The following is a 14,128-nucleotide window of genomic DNA, read 5'->3' as shown; positions in this document are numbered from 1 at the left end:
ACAATCATAGAGCATTTTTAGAGTTTTTAAATCTGTACTCTACTCTCCTCAAGCAGTTTGGCTAAGCAAAAACTTTTGTTTGTTCTGGAATGATTTGTCTATGCCAACAGAAGAATTAGGAGAATAGGAATTTAACAGTTTGATTTCAGTATCCTTCTGTTCTAGTATGGAACCAATATAAACAGCTAGTTTAGCCAGCTAGCTTTAAAAGTGGTAAAATTTATCACTCGGTAATATTAAAGATATGACTTTCTTTTCATCCCAGTACTTCAGCTCTTCTTGTGACTTTGCACAATATGCCAAGACTCTGAAGCACAGTGGACCTTTTAAGGTATCCCACAGTTATTCTTCATGGCAATGAAGAACTACTCGCTAAGCCTTGTGTATGTTCCAACTCTACTGACTGATCATTTAATAAAGGCACAGCCTTTAATATTAAAAAAAAAAAAATAAAGTCTTACAAGGCAATGCTCCTATCAACAATTTGAAAAGACTGCGTATTTTTTCAAATCCATGAGAACCTTCCCTGGATCCCTTTACCCAAAGGTAATCATAAATTACTCCTAATTGTTCAGTCTACTTCAAATTACCTTACATTTAACCACAGGGCAAGAACATGTATAGGCATCAAGGTAACAAGCTATTACATGTCCACGTAATTGCCTTAAGTTGCACACTTTACCATCATGGTAAATACAAAGTACTGTAGCTTCTGATTACGGATAGGCCATCCTCCTCCTCCTCCTCCGAACCCAACAGCATATGCACAGAAACAACCCCTGCCCAGGGTACGTGTACTGTAATAAGGTGCTGCCAATCATCGTGCGCTTGCACTCATTCTGTGGTAAATGCAACTTCTAGTAGTATAATGCAAATTTTGTCCTTACTCATTCTTTTACAGATTGAGTTGACCTAACTCATTTTTTACAGTTGTAAGCAAGTTTACTCAGGTTGGTTTGGTTAACAGTTACAATGACAGATCTCTGCAAATCAGAGAGGGAAATGCCTGTCTGAAAAGACATTTCCCTGTTCTCTGTTTAAGTGTCTCCTCAAAGGTGCTACTTAAGTCATTAGCTTTTGTTTGAAGGGTAGGTTTAATTGCTATTCTCCAAGTCTAAAATGTGCTCTAGTCAAAAGGACATCCCAGGCATTCTGAAGGGCAAGCCCAGGGCAAACATAGTTAACCCTGCTGTTAGAAGATAATGGACTGTAAGTTGCTACACTTAGTCTTATGTTAATTAATCATTGTAAATCAAACTCTTGGGTTCACATTTCTTCAGGAGACTGTTTGATCTTTCACTGACATTTTAAGTGTCCAGTAGTCAGTTCTCAACAATCCAGACTAGCAGATGCTGCTACACATTGCTGCCAACACTGAAGGAATGTAAGTTTGATACCATAACATAAAGGAATGGAAAAAACAGACTTGCTGTATCACAGACCACTTTCAAGCTCTTTGATTTACCAGTGGACTGTAAGTAAAAAATTTGTCTTTAACATGTGTTTTGAGAACCTCTAAGTCCAATGCATTTGGATTCTAAGGTGTACTGAACTAAGCCACTGTGACATTGAATTTAAAATAAGCGTAATTGAAGTGTTTTCCTAAGTCAGCCTTAAAATTTGTGGCACCAGTTTTTTAGAGCAAACATTCTGGTGACATAGTTGAAACTTTCCCTAAGCCTTCTACAACTTTATTCACCAAGGTCCTCAACCAAGAACATATTTTGTTCCCTTCTTTCAGGAATGACAGTCCAAGGTTTAGAAGTTGTTGATTCTTAGGGTCTACATTCAATTTCTGTAGCTGTTTTATAATTTACTCACAGCATAATCACTTTACCCAAGATGAGCAGTAGCAGATTACCAGTCTGGAGGGAGCTAGAATTCAGTGTCAGAAGACATCAGTGTCGGATAGTAAGTCAAGTATTTATGTAACATTATTTAAGATCTTTGCTACAGCAACTAATCTACCAATTTTAAAAGTAGACAAAATCAATGCATGTTTGAAATTTTTATCATGACAAGCTATTATCCACAGCATTAATTAAAAGAAGTCAAAATTTAATTGCTACAAACCTCAACCTAAATAACGAATAAGGATAGACAAATAAATAATAATTTGGCACTTAAAAAAGATACAGCTGCAAAATAATTGGTAAGAGGGACAATGCATTTACAATGCATTACCTCTATATACAACCCAAAAGTTGACAAGTTGTTCTATGAGCCCGTTTATTCTTGGATTTGAGACATGCATGCCTATACTTCTCCCACAATCAAAGTCATTGTAACTACAATCATATCAGACCATTGAATGCATCAGGGGCACTAACTTGAATATCTGTCATACCCAAATATTGACTGCCCTTACGTTATTAAAAGTCTGTTTCTTTTAAAATTAGTTGGGGAAAGGAAAGGAATTAATGAATTAGACAGTGGGTAAATCAGGACTCAAAAAGCCTCCTCGTCACGTAAAAAATGAACGGATAATGTCATTAAAAATTACTGTAAATATTAACATCTTGCAAGCTGCTACATGACACATGATGCTGCATGATACAGAGATCCTAAGTTGCTAGTCAAAGTGCAAAAAAAAAAAAAAAAAAAGAAAAAAATGTCTCCTTACATGCCTGATTCAAAGAAAAACTTACAGACATGATTAGACAATTTAAATCATCAGCAGTCAGTTTTACCTTATCTTTGAAATGGAGAAAAAAGAAATGGGACTCCCGGAAAGTATCTCTTGTCTTTTATTTGCATCTTGAAAAAAAATAAGCAACTAGTCATGAACTGAATTTATCTTACTTATTTTCTTCACCTCCAGCCATTTTAACTTAGCCAAAAGCAGTTCTCATGCAAATACATTAAAGTAATTGTTTACATTGGAACAGTAAGTCACTTAAGTGAACGCATTTGCAGGTAAGAATGCCAAGACTCTTGCCACGGCAGCCAATGATATGTTATTTTTCAGACCAACTGCAGAATATTCACTTTGCTTCTATGGTGTTATTATAAATATCAACCTAAACAGATTATCAGCTTTAGAAGGTGAATAGCTGCAATGATTGTCAAACAATGATTGTCAAAGTTGTCATGTGTAGTAATGGTAAGGCACTGAAAACAAAATTCAGCGTTATATTAGCAGCTACAGCTAAATACGTTAGTTTTTGTGTGCGTTCTTCCTCCCAACCCTGATAAAATTGTAGGGTCAGGGAAAGAACAGCACTTTAAAATAAAAACTGTTACTTGTAGAAGAGCAGTAAAGCTGTAGAAAAAAAAAAAAAAAAAAAAAGAAATCTCCAATACTGATTACTTAAATATTTAAATCAACACTGGATAAATGAGCAAAGGTATGATAAGAACTTACTAAATTGTTGATTATACTGTTTTATTTATTTTCTTTGTATGAAAGATGAGAACCCTCAGCATTAGAACACTACATGGTATTTTCTTTGTTTATATACAGATCTTTCAGATTTTTGGCAGAAAACACACCACATCCTGCAACGGTCGAAGCTGATAGGGAAGGACAGCTTGCAAAGAGGAAGATGGGAAACAATTCTGAAAGTAATGGTTTTCCCCAAAAGCAGTGAGGAAATCAAAACAGATCGAACCTCATACAGGTTAATTCTCATACTTTTTAATAGGCAGATAAATACACAAAGAGCTAGATCTGAAACTGCTACCTGCACACTCATTAAGCTAATTGGATCTTGAAGTATTTAAAAGGCTGTAGAAATGTTTCAAGTTGCTTTGTGAAAAGTCATTCACTGAACTGTGGAAGAAATGTATTTTAGAGAATACCTGCAAGAGTTTGCGTATATGACAGCTTTGCTCAGAAATTAGAAAAACTAATCTAAAAATCAAGGAATCCACTTAAACTCAGCTGTCAGAAACAGCCTGTAGCTCAGTCTACACCAACTACTCATCCCCCTTTCTAGAGGTGTCTCCCTCCCCTCCCAAAGCACAGTATCTATTTCGTTGGGAATCAACACTCCCTTTGTGGCTTTTGGTAGAATTAGGTGCTTGTAAATGCTATCAAGAAGTTATTCACAAATGCAAGACACAATTCAATACAGAAGCAAGATAATTTTATTTGGGAATTGTATTTCAAAATGTTTTTAAAACTGGAAGTACTGCCTGTGAATAAATTTGCTTGGCTTTGAGGAACTGCCTTTACAGACAAGCAAAAACAGCTGCCTCCAACATTTAATTCTTGTCCTGTCATAGTAGAAAGGTGAAAAATGAGGGTAAGAAGGAAGTCAAGCCCCTAAAAACAAAGTGACTCTGAAGTACTCTTTATTCCCTACCATACCTTATTTGTCTCACAGAAAACATGCATTCCTTTCTTAGACTTGGATAATAAGCTCTCATTAAATATCCTGGCATTGAAATTACTTTACTGTGTATGTAATTACTTTATTGCACAAATGGAAAAGAAATGAGAAAGCACATTCATCAAGATAGGACTTCAGAGCAAGAACTTTCAGCTGCAGCAAAAGGTAGGTATAGATCTTTCTCTTCTTGTTAGCTTGGTAGTCTCTGCAGAAAGCTTTGTGTCTGACCTGAAATAGATTAACTAACAAACACATAATTATGCCTTTTTTCCTGAAATTTTACAACAGTCTAGGCATTGATAATAACAAAAAAACAAACAAACAAACAAAAAAAAAACCCACCTTTTTGTGCAATTTTTTGACCTTTAGTGCTTGAAATCAGATCAAATCTACACAACTATCAGACATGGGGAGAAAGAAATCCAGAAAAGGAAAGACAGGAAAGACCAATGAAAACACCACCTCAAAAGGCAGGGTATCCATCCCCATAAAACCAAGACAGGCTTCCTAGAAATCTGTCCTGTAGATAAACAGGGTGCACACAAAAATAGGGAATTACTCCTCTGCCTTTCATGCTGATCCCTGCTGTGTGCCCACTCCACTCAAACATACTGTCTCCGAGCAACATAGTTAGAGGCCTAAGCATGACTAGAAACTAGGATGTTTACACACAAAGAATCTCACCCCACTACTTTTTCTCCTTCAGTTAACTCTTATACACCCAGTGAACAAAGATAAAAGAAACATCTCAAATGAATACATTTCATAGAATCACAGAATATCCTGAGTTGGAAGGGACCCACAAGGATCATCGAGTCCAGCTCCTGGCTCCACACAGGTCTACCCAAAAATTCAGACCATGTGACTAAGCGCACAGCCCAATCAATTTTTAAATTCAGACAGGCTTGGTACGGTGACTACTTCCCTGGGGAGCCTGTTCCAGTGTGCAACCACCCTCTCGGTGAAGAACCTCTTCCTGACATCCAGCCTGAACCTCCCCTGCCGCAGCTTGACACCATTCCCGCGGGTCCCACCACTGGTCACTAAAAACAACAGATCAGTTCCTGCCCCTCCACTCCCCTTATTGAGCTGTAGACCACGACGAGGCCTCTACTCAGCCTCCTCTTTTCCAGGAGGAACAGGCCAAGTGACGCAAGCTGCTCCTCGTATGTCATCCTCTCTAGGCCTTTCACCATCTTTGGATCCCTCCTCTGGGCACTCTCCAACAGTTTCAACTTCCTTTTTGTACCGTGGTGCCCAGAACTGCACACAGTACTCGAGGTGAGGCCGCACCAGCGTAGAGTAGAGCAGGACAATCACTTCCCTCTCATATAAATCCTTCCTGCATGTACCCTAAAACTTTTATCTGTAATGCAATGAGTTTCCTTCATCATCCTGTCTCCATCATGTTTGCAGGAAGGTATTACTATTTTAAAGTGTATTAATAATGGATGCAAAGTAAAAGTCACATGTCCCTAGTGATATGAAAAAAAATTGTCTCATGATCCTCTCTATACAAACCAATATAGGTAAAACAGAGAGTAGGAGTGAATCCCACCCCCAAACTTAAATTATTAGGCCAACACATGATCTGGAAAGTTGCTTTCCCTCTCTGCCTTAGAGCTAGCAACTAACAATACTCTTTTGTGTTTTTTTTTTTTTTTTTTTTTTTTTTTTTTTTAAAAAAAAAAAGGAGGTGCGGAATACTGACAGGCATAATTCACCCCAAGATACACACTCCTGCAGTCAAGGGACTAAAAGAGACTTCTGTCCTTATTCACCCCTAGAAGACTTTTTCTCCTCCCTTCAGCAGCAGAGAGAGACTATGACCCTGAGGACAGCCCCTGTGAAAGCTCTATCTACCAACATGACATCAGGCACAAGCTCTGGTTCATTGTCACATCAAATCCTTGCCTATTCCTTAACTCTAGAAGAACTTATGATAATGATTTTTTTTTTGTTGTTAATTATTTGAATCAGGGAATGACAGACTTTTCTGATAAGCTATTTTTTGAATATACTCTTGTCATAGCATTCAGTTTAACTGATCAAATCTCTCAAAGCTGCAGCTCCACTGATGGCAAAACAACCATTAACAAATTCGTGTGTCATTTTTCAAGATGAAGACAAAGATCTTCCAAAAGCAATTAATGAACAAGAAGTTATTATGCCCATTAATAAAGCTCCCTGCAACCGAAGGATTTTGAAAAGGTAGTAAATTAATCTCTAATGTATTTGCTCCCATTTTGATTTCACTTTGCTATTCATGTGACTGCATAAAAAACTATTACAGAAGACAATGGGCAAGCAACTGTCCAGAATTAGAGACATAGCCAACTGCCTTGTGAGTAGAAGATATAAATTACATGACCTACATCCTCCAAGCTTTATTTTCATTGTATCATTCCTACCAAAAAAGAAAAAAGAGTCTGTCTACCCTCCAAAGATTTTTACAATGAAAACTGGAGCATATAAATCGAAGACCAGTGACTAAGTTACAGACGCAAAGAAGAACAGGCACGATGTTCATCAGTATCTGATAGGTACGTATTATTGCTTACTGGAGACCTGAACACTGTGATGAACTTAAGCAGATGTTATGTTTTTCAAGGTATTTGAAAAAGTTGCCAAGAGAACTTAGCAGAAATGTCACCAAGGAAGTATTCCAGATTATGCTCTCTTCTATACTACTTAGCTCACAATACCTAAATTAAATCTAAAATGATAGAAACTTACATACTTAAAAACCTCAACAGCAAATATAAGATTATACCCCTTATTTAAGTTAATTTTTTCAACACACTGGTGAAGAATTTTGCATGGGGAACATACATACAAATGTAGTAAAATGGGTTTTGCAACACATAATTGTTTGATTTTAATAAATACCAGATGAGAAACCCAACAAATCTTCCAGTTTTCACCCACTGAGGGTAAGAGAACATGATCTAGTAAAATTCATTTTTAGATTTAAATTGGATTAATAAAGAAAAAAAAAGTAATCTGATTTTTTTGAAAGGGTGTCAAAGTGTATATAGGTGAAATTTTGCAGCCTTCAGGATGATCACCATAGATCATCTAGAACAGCTTTCTATGCTTCACAGCAAGTAAATTAACACTACCAAAAAGAAGTACTAAACCCCTACTTTTTTTTATTTAACAAATGACTGACCACATCTGTGCAGAGCAGTATCACATAGCAGCAGCACCAATGTTAGACATGAAACTACCAAGTAATGTTATACTTTACAATTCAGCAGAGTAATTTTAAAACAGGTGAAAGTCACAATCATTCTGTGTTCATTAATTGCTTTGCTATAACAGGCATCTAGGAAGGAAGGAAAAAAAAAAAGACAAGTAGCATAACATATAGGGAAAAAAAACAACACTGGAAGTACACATTCCCAGGGAACTGTTATCTTAACAGGCTACTCCCAAAGTTACATGGTTACTGTGTCAGGGTTACTCATGATACAAGACTACCTCTGAACAATTAGGAAAGCTCTTAAACCAAAAGGGTGAAAGACCCACCTCTGACCTTAAATGTAGCAACACATTTTACAAGTGCACTTTAATTCTCTAGCATTTTCAAACTTGGAGACACATGTGGTCTGAGACTTCACCAGATTGGCTCCGCAACAGTTTAACACTAAATCAAAGAAAGGAGAAAAAAAAAAAAAAAAAAAAAACACAACTTGGGAAAAGGATCATGAATTGTTTTGTTACTGCACTCTACTATTACTAGTGATTGAACCCAAGGCTTTTCAATTGGGGTAGCTGGCACAGCCAAATGGGGACTACCAGCTAGCTGCAAGATGATCAAAAAGTAGTATACACATACAGCTGTGCGAGAAGTGAAAAAGGAAAAGAGAGATGCCTTCAAACACAGCAAGAGGGCTCAGCAACTGGTGACCATGATAAAAAAAATACTCTCCCTGTACAAGGCTACTGTTAGCAATGTCAGAATAAACACAAAATTAATAGAGAACACAGTAACGGAGTATTGCTCAAACTAACATCTGAAATGAAAAATCTAGAGCTCAACTGTCATTCTGTATAGGTTAATTATTTACTAGATCATTGAAATCCATACAGCTACTGTTAAAAGACTTATAATCTCTGACCACTATTTGTAGCTCAAGAACTTGAATATATTAAAGCATTCAACAGTAATGGGAACAAATGAACAGCAACAACAACAAAAAGCAATAACCAAGCAATCAAAAAAACCTATGAACTTGACCTTAACAAAAAGGCTATAATAACCTACCTACCTGTGCCTACAGCATATTATCAGTTACTGTTATTCCGTAGACAGAGCGCAAAAAAATAAAAAATAATCACAAAAGGTAGTCCAACCTCTCAAACACCTTGCAATAATGGCAAATATCCGAATACAATTAGCTAGTATTTAGTCACCACAGTTACTGACTACAACTTCTAACTCAGCAGTTTGTGGAAGCACAACAATAACATTTCCAAGTAAGCATGTCAAAACAGACCTCATGTAGCATGGTTTTACAGCAGTTTTACAACATGGTAACAAACAAAAAAGAAACACATAAAGAAACCTAATAGCCAGAAACATGTACAGAAACCTAATAGCCAAACCAAAACACCTCCTAAATTCTGCTTGCCTTCAACAAATTCACATTTTACGCTATAATAGGAAGTAAAATCCAACCACTACCACACCCTGAAAGAACTGTTTGAATTAAATGTTTTCACCATCACTTGAAAACTGCTTTAATGATGTAGCCCTCTCTGTCACTAGAATCAACTGTTCATACATAACTGCAAGTTAGTTAACTACAGTGTTTTGAGGAACTCAACACTTATCCATGTCATAGAGATACAGATGGAAGTGGTCTGAACATTTATACCACTTTCCAAATTCCTTTAAGTCATGTGGTATGCTGACATCTAAGTAGCATCTGCATAGCAAGTGGGACACATCTTGATATACAGAAAGTACTTACAAGGAAAACCAGTATCAAGAAACATCAGCATGTTTATGACTTCCAATCATAAAACTAACAAACTTGGGAGAGTAGTCAGGCAAGGAAAACGAGAAAAACAAACTATATAAATATATATATTAGTTTTTTGTATGTATAAATTCTCTCACACTGGATATGAGAAGCAAGCTATCTGATCATGTTAGAAAAGATAACCCTTCCATAACAATTAATTTTCTCCTTTGGTTCAGCTTCATTTAACAGCTTCTAAAGATTTTTATTTTTTTAATAATTCATCAAATAAGTTTTAAAGTCATTTTAAAAAAAAAAAAAAAAAAAAAAAAGAAAAAAAAAAAAGAAAAAAGCACATTCTGATGCCTTACCAGCAGGAAATCAAGTTTTACTTAATACCTGGGGGAAAAAGAGGGAAGCAAGCAGGGAAAAACAAAATGAAAGCACCAAAAGTTCACAGCAACAGACCTTAAAGTCTACAAAGACTGGCCTTTTCTTTTTGCTTCCTCAGAAGTATACTCTTAGTGAGATTCTTTCCTTTGCTAAACACTAAGCAAATAAAGTGTTACATTAAGAAAAACACTTTAAAGCAGTTATTGCATCAGCTGGATGTTTACAGATCTCAACATGTCAAAAAGTGAATCTTGGCAATGGATGACACGGGCTAAAAAGTCAATGGAAGAATACATGGATCAAAATAATACAGAGGAATTACTGAAGCATGAGATCAACTAGAAGTACTTGTTACCTTCAAGACTTTACATTTTAATTGGTAATTTCACAGAAACTGCATCACAACATATTTGATTCATTGAAAAATATTTATTGTAAAAAAAAAAAAAAAAAAAAAAAAGACTATTCATTTCTACAGTAGCAAGCAAACTATCAAAGTTAACTGACTTTTTCCTCAGGTTTATTTCCCAATATGAACAACTGAACAGTTTTGGAAAAGAAGGTTTTACCGATACTTAGTTTTTAATTTGGCTAAAAATAGCCCAGTGTTACCCACAGTTACAAAAACACTGGAGTGTCCTCACTTAGAAGCACCAAACACACAAAGATTTGGCAAGTTATTGAACTAGATTGGCTCATCATGGGACACTTATTAAAGCAACAATATTGATTTTTGACCAGATCATCAACACAAAAAAGACAGAAGAAAAATCTTCCAGGTATCACACAAAAGAACAATTCCAACTTAGAGCAAAGATGTTATAAACAATATATAACTTCAATAAGGCTAACAAATCATAGCTGCGTTCTACAGAATAAAACAATTCGTAGCAAAACTAGAATGTACTAGAATAAGAAATGCAACTAAGTAGAATAAGAAATGCAACTAAGTGGTTCTTTGCAATCCATATCCATCCTTAAATGGGTGGGTTGTGGACAGCATATTTTTATTTTGTTCATTTTGTTCAGTAGCCTAAGGAACAGGCTTAAGTACCCAAAGGTCTATTCAGATTGAAGAGCTGCATACCTCAGTTTCCCTTTGGTACCATCTCACACTACTAGCAGAAGAGTGGTGACTCCAAAATATTTAGTGGCTATTGTAATGAACGACAGATTATTTACTGCTAGTACAGTATTCTAGTGGCTTTACCAAAATTCTTTTCTTGAACAGGTTGTTAAATGTAAAGAAGAGTAACTGACTGCCGTAGGAAACTAATGATATATCAAGTTACAGACTTCTGCTCAGACTTTTCCATCTGAGTATTACAGTTGGCTCAGGAGCCATGACGTAGATACACATTCCAAAATGATCTTGTAACTTGGATGACTCCACTCAAGTTTTACATTGTTGTAAACTCATTACTACAATTTATTTTCTACTCATGCCCGTTAATCAACACTTGCTAACATGGATAGAAAAAGCAGGTGAGAAGAGTCACAAAATTAAAAAGTATTTATATATATTACACTGTAACCCTAGAATTAAGTAACTATGTATCAGTTAAAAGCTGTATGACTACGCCATCCCAGTGCTTCTCTACTAGAAGCTTCCAAAGCCAAGTAGACAAAGACGACAGAGCTAGCTAGGACATTTGTTACTTTAGGGCACTGCTAAGGTATTAAGAGAAGCCGGGGCAATCCACATGCATATGCTTTGAATAAATCCCATGCCTTCAACCTTTGAAGAATGAAACATTTACTGTGAGTGACAATAACACGTCTTGAAAGCAATAGGAGGCATCCACCTCTGCATCATCACCATTCTTCCCTACAGTTACATCCTAGATATAAATCTGTTCACAGTAGGTCATTTCAGATGTGCCCAGCAAACTACCTTATTTTGGTTTTAGGCCATAAGAAAGCAGTAAAATAAACAGTTTCCATCGAAGCCATAAGGGGGTGCTCTGAATAACTGAGGTTGGGAGGGGTATCGAACTGAACATTTGCCTTGCATTAGGAGAGGTCAGAAGCATGCTGTCTTGTTTTAGCTCAGGAGCTCAGTTAAGTCACGATGCCATGCCTTTTGAACAAAAAAGGAAGCTGGAAGGCAGGAGTGCGCCTTTTAACAAAAAGGAAATGCTTCAGTTTGCTATTGTCATCACAAGGGCAAATTAATCTGTGATAAAAAACTAGCAGCACAAAGACCTGGCAAGCGTTAATTCCAGTTTTGTACCCCATGATCTGCCAGCTATTTGAGATATTGACAAGATGATACAGGGAATGCAACAGAACACAAAAAGCCTGTGCTGCGTTTTTTTTTTTTTTGTTTTTGTTTTTTATCTGCACAATGCCTGTTCTGATCCAACTAGTTCAGCTCTTTTAAATGTGACTGTACCGAGTTGATACCTTACACTGAACTACACCCTGAAACGAAAGAAATGGCCCTAGATCATTCTGTAAGTGTAATACAGTATTTCGTCTGTGCCAGCACTTTGGTGCATCGGCCTCCCCCCACCCAAAAAGCGAAAATGATACGCACATTCCAATCGAGCCTCTCTCAGCGGGGCTCAACCAGCTCTCCCCCTCCCCTCCTGCCCTCCCCCCGGCCTTGCCAGGTTCCCAAACCCCTTCTGATTTTTAGGTTTCATTTTGTGGTAAACAGCAAAACGAAAGGAGAAAGCTCCCAAAGCGAGGATCCTTACCCTTGAAATCCCGCCATGCGCGCAATAAGGAGGGTGAATTGTTTTTCCTCCCTTTTTTTTTTTTTTTTTGGATGGGAGACGAAGGAGAGGGGGGTGGGGAAGGGGAAGAAACAAAAGCCTAATCGGAGATGAGGCTAAGCGGCGGAGACAGAGGGAGAAGGCGGAGAGCCTGGTGGAGGAGCAGGGCGAGCGTCAGCCATGTTGTGTGTGTGTGTGTGTGTGTGTGTGTGTGTGTGCGTGTGTTGGTCCAGTATTTACAAACCTGCAGCTGCAGCAGCGCTCGGAGCGAGGGGAAGGAAGGGAGGGAGGGAGCAGGGCGAGGAAGAAGGGAGGGAGGGAGGAGAGCGCGAGAGGCACCGGGAGAGCGAGGGCAGGGAGGGAGGGAGGGAGGAGGGGAACAGCGGCAGCAGACAAAGGATCCCCGCACTCACTCACTCACACATACACAACTCACACACCCGCTCGGGGCGCCTCGCCCCCGCTACCCCGGGGGCCGCAGCCGTGCGGGCGGCCCCTCGGCGGGCCCCAGCCCGGCGGTGCAGTGCAACGGCTGGGCGGCGGAGGGGAAGGGGAAGGGGAAAGGGAGGCAGTGCTGTGCTGTGCTGTGTTGGGGGGGGTGGGGGGTGCACAGCCCGCCCTCCCCGCCGCGGGGGCCGGGCGCCGAGCGGGGCCGCAGAGCACGGAAGGGTGGCGGTGGCGGCGGCGGGGCCGGGGGCGGAGCGGAGCGGGGAGGAGGGCAGGGTGCGGGCCGAGCACATCGCGGCGGCCCCGGGGGAGGGGAGGGGAAGGGGAGAGAGGGGAGGGGAGGGGAGGGGAGGCCGGGCCGGGAGCGGCGGCGGCGGCGGCTCCCTCCCCGCACAGCGCCTCCCTCCGGCCCTGCCCGGTACTGGGCCCGGCCCCCCCCCCTCCGCCGCCGCCGCCGCCGCCTCCCCCCCCTCGCTCACCTGCCGCCGGGGCGGGCGGCCCGGGGGTGCCAGCGCTGCTGCAGCCGCCCCCCCGCGCCTCGCCTCGCCGTGCCTCGCCGCGCCGCTCAGCTCAGCTCCTCCGCGGCGGCAGCGGGCTCGGCCGCTCCCCTTGTCTCGCCTGCCCCCCGCCGCCGCCGTCGCCGCCGCCGCCTCCTCCTGTTCGGCTCTGCCACATTTGGAGCCCCCCGCTGCCTACGCCAGCGCAGCCGGCAGGATAGAGGCCTGCTCACCTTCCTGCCAAATAGTGAGCCAACCGCAGCCGCCCGTTCAAAACAGGGCCGGGCCCCGCCCTCCGCCGCCCCTCCTCCCTCCCTCCCTCCCTCCCTCCCTCCCTCCCGGCCGCCCCGCCGGCGCGCAGGCGCACTGCGCCGACACAACTGCGACAGGAGCGCAGGGAGCGCGCCCCGCCCCGCCGCTGGCGGGCGCAGCGCGCATGCGCGGCCGCTTCGCCCACCGCCCCCTGCTCCCCTGTTACTGGGCGCCTCCGCTCCCCCCCCTACCCAGCACCCGCTGCGCCCGCCGGGTGGGGGGGACGGTGCCGGGAGGAGAGCAAGGAGACCTCGGAAGGGCGTAGGCTGCGCTTGGAGTGAAGCTGCCTTCGTGTCGGAGGAGTGGTGGCATCGCTTCGTGGGATGGCGGAGCGGGTCCCTCGGCAGGGTGCCCTACAAGTGTCCTCCTCTGCTTCCACGCAGCAGGGAGGAAAACAGAGTGTGTGTGTGTGGAGCAGGGGTGCACCTCCAAAATCCCAGACAAACAGCAGCAAG

The 14,128-nt window shown here is 41.1% G+C and overlaps 1 protein-coding gene across 3 annotated transcripts in view; it reads right to left on the bottom strand.

Annotated features, from left to right (window-relative positions):
- SPIN1 (spindlin 1) overlaps nucleotides 1-13,647 on the bottom strand; it is a 56,789-nt gene extending 43,142 nt beyond the window's left edge. The window contains exon 1 of one of the 3 annotated variants that reach the window (XM_082783804.1): nucleotides 13,595-13,647. The gene's annotated coding sequence lies outside the window, so the exon portion shown is untranslated. The other 2 variants (XM_082783802.1, XM_082783803.1) reach the window with 2 other exon arrangements.
- Between the last annotated feature and the right edge of the window lie 481 nt (nucleotides 13,648-14,128).

This window comes from Aythya marila (genome assembly GCF_965140915.1).
Source record: "Aythya marila genome assembly, chromosome: Z".
Lineage (NCBI taxonomy): Eukaryota > Metazoa > Chordata > Aves > Anseriformes > Anatidae > Aythya > Aythya marila.
This window is presented reverse-complemented; position numbering and strand designations above follow the sequence as displayed.